This window comes from Anabrus simplex, chromosome 1 (assembly GCF_040414725.1).
Source record: "Anabrus simplex isolate iqAnaSimp1 chromosome 1, ASM4041472v1, whole genome shotgun sequence".
NCBI classification, from domain to species: Eukaryota; Metazoa; Arthropoda; class Insecta; order Orthoptera; family Tettigoniidae; genus Anabrus; species Anabrus simplex.
The window spans coordinates 943,880,226-943,892,395 of record NC_090265.1 but is presented as its reverse complement, the minus strand read 5'-3'; the positions used below and the strand labels follow the sequence as shown (position 1 = coordinate 943,892,395).

The window sequence follows — 12,170 nt, the reverse complement described above, 5'->3', positions numbered from 1 at the left end:
GTTAAAGCAACAAAATATGCTTTTTGCAGTCAAGGTCAAATTGCAGTCTGACGAAACACCTGCTCAGTCACTGGTCTCGCGACTAGTGTTTTCGTACTGTAGCTAATTAGGACGTATACAGTGACTGATGCCCGAAAGGATTATAGGAAGCTGCGGACAAGCCAAGGTACAGTGCGTCACGTGGCTCTCTTCTTCATTGCACTTGGCGAGTGGTGCAAAGGAGAAAGGAAATTCGCCCAGCAAAAAATACAATCCATGATGACAAAGTGGATCGCTACATTTGAAGTAATAACATGGGAACCACTCAGGCTGGCTTTCTGTACCTAACTGATAGCCCGCCAACACTGTATTCGTATTCATTGGTATCCATCAATACTTATCCTATGTAAAAATTCAACATTTTAGTTCTTCCAGTAAGTGAACTCTTCTAATATACTGCTTGATTTGGCAGGTAAGTAAATCTGCTGTTTTCTAGTTTAAGGACCATGGACCGCCTCTCTCATATTTGTGAGGTTTGTTTATTTTTCTGCCATTTGGGCAACTGTGTGTCTGCACTGGTATGATTATCTAGGTAACAGGTAGAGACTAACGAATATAATACGGACTCGCCTGAAAAAGAACAACATAAGGCCTAGTTCATGAAATTTTTTAAACCTGTCAATAAGAGGAAATGAAATGGCGAATGGTTTTAGTGCCGAGAGTGCTCGATGACAAGTTCGGCTCGCCAGATGCAGGTCTTTTTTTATTTGACACCCGTAAGTGACCTGCGCATCATGATGAGGATGAATTGATGATGAAGATAACACCCGCCCCCGTGCCAGCGGAATTGCCCAGTTATGGTTAACATTTCCGACCCTGCCGGGAATCGAACCCGGGACCCCTGCGACCAAAGGCCGGCACGCTGACCATTTAGTCATGGAGCAGGACAAAGATGCGATAGCGGCCCCGGTCTAGAAAGCCAAGAATAATGATCGAGAGGATTCGTCGTGCTGACCACATGACACCTCGTAATCTGCAGGCCTTCGGGCTGAGCAGCGGTCGCTTGGTAGGCCATGGTCATTCGGGGTTTTTGCGCCATGGCATTTTGGTTTGGGGTTGTCAATAAGACATAACTTACACATTTTACCGCAGTAGGTACAAGCAACGATTTAATGCTATATATATTCCTTTCATAATTATACATAGTCAAATACTGCAAGATTACAAAAATAAGTAAAATATTTAGTTTTAAAATTTGTAGGGATTGAAATGCAGCATAAATAATTTCAGAGTCTAATGAAACTAGACATGCAACGTGCTTTCTGGGATGCAAAGTTATAAATAATTTCAGTGACGTCATATTCGATGTTGAGAAGGCTGAGTTCACTGAATCTGTATTGGGTCATGTAATTTCATTTTTATTCTTCGAAATTCGTCGTTCCGTGGAAGAAACGGTAAAAGGAAGAGTTAGAAGCAGATACATCTCTATGGATAACTTTAATAATAATAATAATAATAATAATAATAATAATAATAATAATAATAATAATAATAATAATAATAATAATAATAATAATAATGTTATTGGCTTTACGTCTCACTAAATACTTTTACGGTTTGCAAACAAAGGCTGTCAAAGACGAAGATTACTCATTAAACGAAAAGGAACAATTGAAAGGAATTAAACTCTCACAGTCTACTCTTGTCTTTTCTAATGAGACCTAGTGCTTTCTTACTTTTATTGACATGTTTGTCTCAGTATCATTCTTAGCTTTGACACAAAAAGAATAGTATTGTTGGGAGATCAGAAGAATGCACATGCCCGGTGAGGCACGGGGCGAAGGGGTTTTCACCAGCAGAGCCAGTGACGCAATGGTTACCATAGCAACTCCGCCACTACCCAGTTTATGTTATCTTCTACTGGCAGCTCTTCGCTCTTGTCAGTTGTAATCCAGCAAACTGCAAAGTGTGAGTCAATGTTTTCGTGTAGCACATAAGAGCTTGTAAGAGCCGATCTGTCTGGGCAGAACAGGAAGTTCGTGCTTGCACGCCACATTCCTCATTCTTGCAATCTTCTCATCTCTACACAGTACTTGTTCAACTTCGCACTAACACATCGAAAGTTTTCGGCGACGCTTTGACAATATTAAAGTGACTGAGGTACGAGCGATCCTATAACAGATTTCATCCAGAGAACCAGTCGTGTTTTAGACATGAGCACGTGCTTGGGTTGACGTTTATTGGTTAGCGCTGCCTCGGGACACCTGCGCGGATAAATGAAACTAGTTAGTTAGCCACATCATGGCTACTGCGATTCTACATACAAAATGTCCGAAATATAATTCCTCAAATAATTTTAGAAAAATGTACAAAAAACTATTTGTATTCATTGTTATTTAATATAAACAAGCATTTCAAATAGAAGAGCGCCAGGGGCGCATGCGCTCATATAATTTGTCTCGTAATCCGCATCGCAATTGAGTGTCAATCAGTGGTATCCGGCAACAGTCTATGTAGAGCTAACTCTGCTGTAATCACCGCAATCAAGTGAAGTAACGACAGTTCCAAGACAGCCCATCCCATGTGCTCGGGAGTAGCCCAGTGATTTTCCAATCAGCGTTCAGACCGCGGATGGATACATACGGATACACAATGTTCTTCGTTTACATCAGGTTCGGTTCTCTCGGTGACGTCTTTCCATGAGCAGCCAGAACCTGTTATGAACGATGTGAAAATACCGCTCATAGGATCGGTTGGTTTCGAGCAGTTTAAGTGGGCTCGGGAGACTGATAAGTAATAGGATCTTCTGGTTCGGTGAGGAAAGCAACGGAAAACCAGCTTCAGGCTGAATACTCAACATACAGTCTACGAACTAGACTATACAAACTTATTTCATTAAGAGTTACGTCAAGTGTCACATCAGGTATTTCGTTACGTGAAATATGTATGAATTTTTATGAGCGGCAGTACAGTAATAAAGCCATTAGCTAAAGAGAAATCTGAGAAAAAGTGGGGTATTATTCCTCGCTCCCATCATCAAACCTATCACATCAATGGGCGTGAATTTTTTTTTTTTTTTTTTCCAAATAGTAAGTGATGGTAGGCTCATAGATTCCCCATGGATGGCTTTACTTAGATATACTTTTCTACATCAGAGGTAGTGTCTACTTCCGAACCAGAAGATCGCGAGATTAACCGTGGAAAAGTCCGACTCGTTGGCTGAATGGTCAGCATACTGGCCTTCGTTTCAGAGGGTCCCGGGTTCGATTCCCGGCCGGGTCGGGGGTTTTAACCTTCATTGGTTAATTCCAATGGCCCGGGGGCTGGGTGTTTGTGCTATCCCCAACATCCCTGCAACTCATACACCACACATAAAACTATCCTCCACCACAATAACACGCAGTTACCTACACATGGCCGATGCCGCCCACCCTCATCGGAGGGTCTGCCTTACAAGGGCTGCACTCAGCTAGAAATAGCCACACGAAATTAATTTTTTTCCGTGGAAAAAGTAGTCTCGGATTTTTCAAGGGTGGAAGAAAGCCCATTCGGCACTGCATGTAGTATGACATCCCCATTCACTAGACCTTTGGTGACACATTCGCTGTTTATATGACATTAGTTACTGTCGCTTCACAATAAGAGGGCTTTGAGAATTTTGTAACGGCGGTTGACTATTACACCTATAAAGTGACATTTTGTACATGTCTGTGCTCCCTCCACACAGTAAAGAAAATATAAATAAAAACCAATATGTGATGTATATAACTTGTGTAGCTTAGAATTTCAAGAATGATGTGTGGAAGTACAGTTGAATGTGGACGAATGTCTATGTGTGCGGGTGTGAGAGTGGTTGTAAATGAGTGCGTATACAGGGGTATGAGTGAGGGTACAAATGGATGGGTCATCTTACTCTTATATTTATAGCATAAATAAAGAAAATTACTATTAATTAGAGAGTACAGTATTTTTGAAGTGTAAATATGTAAATTTAAAATTGTCTCCACATATGTAAATATTCAGTAGAGTTTTTGTAAACAAACCTGTGGGGATGGAGACCCTTCCGTGTATGTAGGGCTTACCCTTTTATCCATCTACCACCCCTAGATTGTACGTGTACAATTTAAGGAAAGTAAATAATAATAATAATAATATTTAAAATATGGTCCTCTAGCAGTTAACTACTACACCTCTGTGATATTAACCCTGTAATGAAAACTCATCACATACACAGCATATTGGAAACCATGATTAAAGAATGCCATACATATGAATAATGCGATTAAGTGTAGAAAGATTTATTAAATACACCACAACAAAAGAAGTCTCACTTAATATCGTTGTAGTCGCTTTATTTAGGATGTCACACTGACATTGATTATACATTAATGACTACAAAACATCGGCCTTTCATGGGAACAGGAGCCATTAGTTACTGTCGCTTCACAATAAGAAGGCTTGGAGAATTTTGTAACGGCGGTTGCCTATTACACCTATACAGTGACATGTTGTACATGTCTGTGCCCATCATTACACTTCTTCAGGAGTGTTATCACTTCATGACTACACTGAGAGGATTTTTGAGGGATAAATGAATGGAACGATCCCTAAAATTAGAACATTTCGATAATCATATTGTGTATGGCATTTTCCTAGAGTTTACTTCTCTTATAGTAAGAAAATGCTGGAATGATATCTAAATAAAATTCCCCGCACACTTGTGTACGTCAGTGTTAAGTCTATAAGTCTCTAGAGAGATTCACGCTCATAGACCCGAATACGGTTGGATATCATCTGCATGAGGGCACAATGGCATAGTGTTCCATCCACTCGGCTTGCAAACCATGTGTCTTGGATTCGAATCCCAGGAAATTCAGTAGCACAAGCGCGAGGCAATATGAAGGACATCCAGCCTTAAAGCATCGTCCGTCAAAATAAAATAAACGTGGAAATTTGGCCTTAAAAATCGCCACCACCCAGGAATTATCAACCGGGCGAATCGGCCGTGCGGTTAGGAGCGCACAGCTTTGAGCTCGCATCCGGGAGATAGTGGGTTCGAACCCCACTATCGGCAGCCCTGAAGATGGTTTTCTGTGGTTTCCCATTTTCACATCAGGCAAATCCTGAGGCTGTGCCTTAATTAAGGCCACGGCCGCTTCCTTCCCATTCCTAGGCCTTTCCTGTGCCATCGTCGCCATAAGACCTATCTGTGTCGGTGCGACGTAAGGCAAGTAGCGAAAAAAATGTAAAAAGGAATTAACAGTATTGACACATAGCAAAATCTATATATTCATGCAATAGTCTGCACAGAATGCATTGAAACAGTTGTGTAAGTCAAATCCAATACATTCTTGAAAAAATTGAAATGCTAAATTTACATTCCTTTTTCAAATAGGCTACTCTAATGTTGGCGTCGATCTCCTGGATTTCAAATAATTTTTTTTACACTTTGGACCAAAATGAATGAATAAACAAATAAATAAATATAAATAAATAAATAGAAAATATGTCGTGGTTATGAATATAAAGTATTTCTAAAGCTTCCCGTGTCATTGTATTCTGTTATACTAGTGTTTTACTGCCAATACCTTCAATCTAGTAATTTCTATTCTATTAATATGGAATTTTAAAAATGAGAACTCAGTCTTTTTGGTTCGGATTCCATCAAAAACTGAATGTCACTTGACTATGATCACGGTATTACTAGCCATGTTTGCTTGATTTGGTAGGTCCAATTGAAAAGCTCCTTACGTACTTTTCAATTAAAAGTGTCGTGTGTAAACCAATAATTACGATGCATATTCTGGAGTAACAATAAAACTATATGAAAGAAGTGCATTTCCATAACATCGATCAATCAATTAAGCCAAATGAATAAAATTTCCTATTCTACCGTTAACGTTTACCTACTTATGAAAGGAACCACAATGAGGAAAGACATGAGCAAAAAAAAAAAATCTAAGACGAATATTTCTCAAAAATTAAAAAATTAAAATTAAATCTATACTGCATATTATCGCTCGTGTATCTCAGATGGTACGAATATGCTTTGTCGGTAACCCTTGCCCAGAAAACAATTGTGTATTTAGAATTACTAGCAGTTCTTCTGTGCGTCTGTACAACAAGACTAAATCTTATGCTCCGGTATCGTTTCCTCATCGTGACATGTGAAGAAAATCCTCAGCCAGTCTCCAGTAATTTGATCAGGTCGGGAATGGAATGGACGACGGCCCCATCTAGCGGCGATAATAGGAATTGTGCCGGCTACCGAAGCCTGTCGCACTCCTCTGGGGCAATGATTGATGGCTGACAGATGAAAAGAAAGGAGAGTGTTGCTGGAATAAAAGATGACGGGGAAACCTGGAGTATCCGGAGAAAAACCTGTCCCGCCTCTGCTTTGATCAGCGCACATCTCACATTGAGTGACCGGGATTTGAACCATGGAACCCAGCGGTGAGAGGCCGGCGCGCTGCCGCCTGAGCCACGGAAGCTCACATCGTGGCATGCAGTTTGAAATATATAATTAAGCAGATTTTTAGATGAAAGTACCTATCTGAGAAAAATAAGTTAAAAAATTTTGCAGTATGCCATTGCTAATATCTGCTCTCAGAATAAGAATATTTGTCTGTTATGCGATGGGTGTGTTAGCTAGAATAGTGCTGTAGGGCAGTGTGAAAATGAAAACTCAGAACTGACAAAATGTTTTGCTTGTAAGCCCACGGTGATGTGATTATCTGCATAGCTTTACTTCTACGTATAACACAGACATTAGTACAGACGTCAAACATCATCTGGTGCGATCAGAATCGTGTGTTCTGGCATAAAAATTTAACTTAACTATTGAACCTGCAATACTGAACTCTCTACTGGCAGCATATCCAGCATACTATTATTTTCAGTACATTATAAACAAAGTGACATCCAAAAAATGATTGTGAAATTAATACAGTACTGTTTCAGATATTTTAAAAAAACTACCGGGCGAGTTGGCTGTGGGGTTAGGGGAGCGCAGCTGTGAGCTTGCATCCGGGAGATAGTGGGTTCGAACCCCACTGTCGGCAGCCCTGAATATGGTTTTCCGTGGTTTTCCTTTTTCACACCAGGCAAATGCTGGGGCTGTACCTTCATTGAGGCCGCAGCCACTTCCTCCCCACTCCTAGGCATTTCCTATCCCATCGTCGCCATAAGACCTGTGTCGGTGCGACGTAAAACAAATTGTAAAAAAACTCCATGGCGCAACAGTCCCGAAGGGCCATGGCCTACCAAGCTACCGAACCTCAGCCCGAAGGCTTTGGTGTCGTGTGGTTAGCACAACGAATCTCCTCGACCGTTATTCTTGGCTTTCTAGACCGGGGCCACTATCTCACCGTCAGATAGCTCCTCAATTGTGATCAAGTAGGCTGAGTGGACCTTGAACCAGCCCTGATATCCAGGTAAAATTCCGTGACCTGACCGGGAATCGAACCCGGGGTCTCCGGGGGAAGAGGCAGGCACGCTACCCCTACATCGCGGTGCCGGTACGCTGTTTCAGATGGTGATATTAATTATGCTTACATTTTATATTAAAGATGTTTATGAAATTTAAGAACTAGTGGAATGATCTTTGTGGAATTACGATTACAATTTTAGCTACTTATGATAACTTGCAACTTGAATTGTAGTACCTAAAATTTAAGGTATATGAAATAATAATAATAATAATAATAATAATAATAATAATAATAATAATAATAATAATAATAATGTTTTTGTCTAGGTTCAACAGACATCCTAGAAAGAGCCCTCTTTAGGCAAAAAGTAAACAATTGGGAAGCTATATCAAAGCAACCACAACAAAAACAGTACAGACCAAAGTGGTCGGAAGAGCGTAAACAAGCCTTCTCGGAAAGAATGAAAACCTATTGGGAAATCAAGAAGAACCCACAGAAGAATTGACTTATTTGCTTAACGTCTTCCAATATTGGTAGAATTCGCTAATAATAATAATAATAATAATAATAATAATAATAATAATAATAATAATAATAATAATAATAATATTGGTGTTAGGTATCACTAATTACTTTGACGGTTTTCGAAGACGCCGAAGTGCTGAAATTTTGTTCCATATGAGTTCTTAATGTGCCAGTAAAACTGGTGGCTGGTGTATCTGAGCACCTGATCCCGGATAATGATATATAAAATGAAGTAGGCCTCTACGAATTAATCTGCATAATATTTGAGATAGCATCAAATTTATACAATTATATTTGTCCTAAAATGTTATTTTGCACAAATAAACGAAGTGGATCAAACAGACCAATAAAACGAGGTTCAGTAATGTTACTGGTTTTATTTCCCACTAAGTATTCTTACGGTTTTCAAAGACCTCAAAATGCCGAAAATGTTGTCTCACAGAACAAATTTGATTTCGGCTATTGTAGCTGAACATAACTTATTTGATTCCAAAGAGAGTATACACAAAGTTGGTTCTTATGGGTGGAATAAGGTGTAAGGTATCATCGTACTTCTCGATTCACAAATATATAAGGCCTTGTTTTGTGTTACCGGAACAAAGTAATTAAATGAAGCAATAACAACCTGTCGATGGATAGACATAGGCACTGCAAACGGGACAAGCCAACACGATATTGATGCTTACCATTTCGAGGGTGAAGAGATTCGAATGAAAATATTTCTTTAAATATATATTCGCGAACATTTAAACATACCCTAAAAACAAGTTCGAAAATTCAAACATTTTATCCACAAAACAGGACACCAACACGTTCAAAATCACAAATAATTCACTCCTAGAATTTTCTGTTGGATTGAATACGACGCGTGAAATGATAAAGTTTGCACTTGCACGGTATTAAAGGAAAGAGTACTCACTGCGGCGATGAACTTAGATGAGCAGCGGTCGCGTGAACATTACTGAACGAGGTAACCTTGCCCTTAAGAAGAGAGTCCGCACAAGTTGGCAGCGAACAAGAGACTGAGTGGCCGTTCTCCTTGAGTCATGATATAACCAACAAGGTGTTGCCAGAGGCCGGCCACAGCGCCCCCCTCCCCTCCATTTCCTTATTCAATTTCGCCATTTACAATTCGCGAAACACACTTATATCTATCTACGTATACCGCAGAACCCTAAACCAATTAGAAACCAGTATTACTGTGTCTCTTTTGACAGATTGTAGAAACTTGAAGGTCGCTGGTTCGATGTTTTCCCTCTCCGGGAGATCTTCACAGTCGGACGTTGATGAGGAAACCAAGACTTTGAGTTGAAAGTTACATTATTTCCAATTACTTTCGTGAAATTCTTATCTGTCACCACCCACCTCCCTTCGTCAAAGCTTTGTGGTTAAACCTTCCGACACTATCACGTTGATGAGGAAACTACACGCCTACGCTTCTTCACGCTAATTGTCAAGGAAGCAATTGAGAACTTTAAGTTGGCTGGGCCGAGTGGCTCAGATGTTAGAGTGCTGGTATATGAGTCCAAGTTGGCAGGTTCGAACCCGGATCAGTACTGTGGTACTTGAAGGTGCTCAGATACGTCAGCTTGCCAAGTTTGGCTCAGAAGGCCTGGTCTTTATCGCCTGACCTACTCAGCCTGGCAGTCACTCAGAAACAGAATGAGCATATTTCTTGCATTTAATACTTTATGAGGCTTTAATTTTCATTATTATCAAAATATAATTCATCTCCCGTGTAAAAACCATGTGGATGCCCGCAACGTAGATTCTGTTATTTCTTCTGAAAGTGAACCTGCGAGGAATTTTTTTTTCTACTTGCTTTACGTCGCACCGACACAGATATGTCTTATGGCGACGATGGGATAGGAAAGGCCTAGGAACTGGAAGGAAGCGGTCATGGCCTTTATTAAGGTACAGCCCCGGTATTTGCCTGGTGTAAAATGGGAAACAACGGAAAACCATCTTCAGGGCTGCCGACAGTGCGGCTCCAACCCACTATCTCCCGATTACTGGATACTGGCCGCACTTAAGCGACTGCAGCTATCGAGCTCGGTCAAGGAAATTTTACAATACCAAACCCTCATTTCTATTTTTCAGCGACTTTAGATCTACTTATGGATTTTTTTTCTTCTATTCCCTGAGTATCAAATTTTTCCAAATATTTACCTTAATGCAACACATTGATCAACCTATCTATTGACTTTCTCCCAAGATCTTTCATAAAACCCCAATAGGGTTAAATTTGGGCTAATACTTCCACTCTATTTTGTAGAAGATGGCTCATTGTAACCTTTGTTACATGATGTGGAAAATCACGCCTTTAGTTGGGGAACTGGGCATGGAGAATTCTTTCGACCGTTAACTTATATGTTGAAAAATAGTCCGCCTAGTCGCCATGGTCGTTAAAGCGCTGAAGTCTAAACAGTCGGACACTGCGGTTAGCCTGTTCGAGTTCCATTGGTCGAAAAAGTTTTCACCATCAGTATGTTGGCTGACAGGGTAGGGGAGGTGGTGGAATGCAATTTTTAATCACCAGATTGCGTGCCAAAAGTGTGAATTCACTTCCAAACCTCTCCGCAGTATTCATATGGAGTGAGGGCATACGACCAGACCCCTTGGTGCTATTCGACAGGAGTAAGCTATGTGCCGGCACTGGGTTTCACCCTCTCCCTTCCTACTATCATATATCACGTCATTAATCTCATCTCACTAACTCCTCTGGTGATATTGACGTCGGGAAGGGCATCCAATTATAAAAACACGCCACGACAGATTCATCTCACGTCATACCCGATCCCGTAGAGAAACGAGACAAAGTTTGGACAAACGAAACATCATATTACGTTGAAAACTGATGTCGCCCCATTCCTTTTCCTGAAATCACACTCAGTACTATTATTTTAAGAAATGTTTTACAGTTTTTTACACGTTCTTGCAGCAGCTTTTCCTCAGGACTACGTCAAACAACCCATATTGTACGTTTAGCTGAATTTGTTAAGAAGGAAGCCACACTTTCCAGTTGTTGACTTAGTTAATGTAAAGTAGAAGTTTTTTGGTCTGTCTAACACACTAGTTCAAAACACAAAATATAACATACCTGTAAAAACTAGTAAAAATAGTTGAATAATGTGTACTTTTGCAGGTATGTTATAGTATATTTTGAACTAGTGCGTTCGACAGACTGAAACGCTTTTGATATACGTTTAGCAGAAATTGGTGTTACCAAAATGTTTAATTCTTCTCACTATTTGGAGTGGTATTTTACATATTCTTTTAATTTCACGCGGTTTTAGTGCAGTCTGCCATAGCATCATCTTTTTTTTCTAAGGTCTTATGGCGACGATGAGATAGAAAAGGCCTAAGAGTTGGAAGGAAGCGGCCGTGGCCTTAATTAACACAGCATTTGCCTGGTGTGAAAATAGGAAACCATGGAAAACCATCTTCAGGGCTGCCGACTGTGGGATTCGAACCACTATCTCCCGGATGCAAGCTCACAGCCGCGCGCCTCTAACCGCACGGCCAACTCGCCCGGTAGCATAATCTCAATTTCCTTTTTCTTTGTAGATCTTTATAGAATACTAACAGTTCCTTTATATACAAAAACAATATTTCATTCTTCTTTCATACGCTTTCTTCAGTGTATTTGGGGATCGCACTCAACATTATTTATACCAGTTTTACGGCCGGATGCCCTTCCTGATGGAAGTATGTATTCATTACTATGTATTTCTCTGGTGGTTGTAGTATGGTGTGTTGTATGTAGATGATGGGATGTGTACTGAGATGAACACAAGCACGCAGTCCACACTCCAGAGGAATGAACTATACTACTTAAAATTCTCGCCCTGTCCTGGAATCGAACCCGGGGGACTCTGAGCCGAAGAGCAATGCGCTGACCATACAGCCAAGGAACCGAACAAAAGCAAGATTTAATGTAAATTCCTAATTCCATTAATTAATTAATGGCGTATGGCCTCCGGAGAGGCCTGATGCAGGGTTTCTTCTAGTAGACGGCCCCCTAATTCCATGACAAGCCTAGATATATGGGGTGACCGAAACGTCCGTTAACATTTGACGAGGCAATACTTCACGGAATATTGGAGGTAGAGAGGTTATAACTGACATACATGATTGGCATAACATGGGGTTTTATTGACACCAAAATAAAGTAAATAAGGCTTCACTAACAGTGGCTTTTCTGGTAAAGTGTACATGCCGCGACTGCAGCCGCAT

General features: G+C 40.4%; 1 protein-coding gene across 2 annotated transcripts in view; it reads right to left on the bottom strand.

Moving 5' to 3' along the window:
* The window catches only part of LOC136875028 (facilitated trehalose transporter Tret1-2 homolog), a 385,514-nt gene that overhangs the window by 135,589 nt on the left and 237,755 nt on the right, over positions 1-12,170 (bottom strand). Inside the window, exon 1 of one of the 2 annotated variants that reach the window (XM_067148751.2) lies at positions 8,854-8,967. The exons of the other annotated variant lie outside the window; for it this stretch is intronic. The gene's annotated coding sequence lies outside the window, so the exon portion shown is untranslated. Of the gene's footprint in view, positions 1-8,853; positions 8,968-12,170 lie in introns of those variants that run through there. 2 annotated transcript variants of the gene reach the window in all.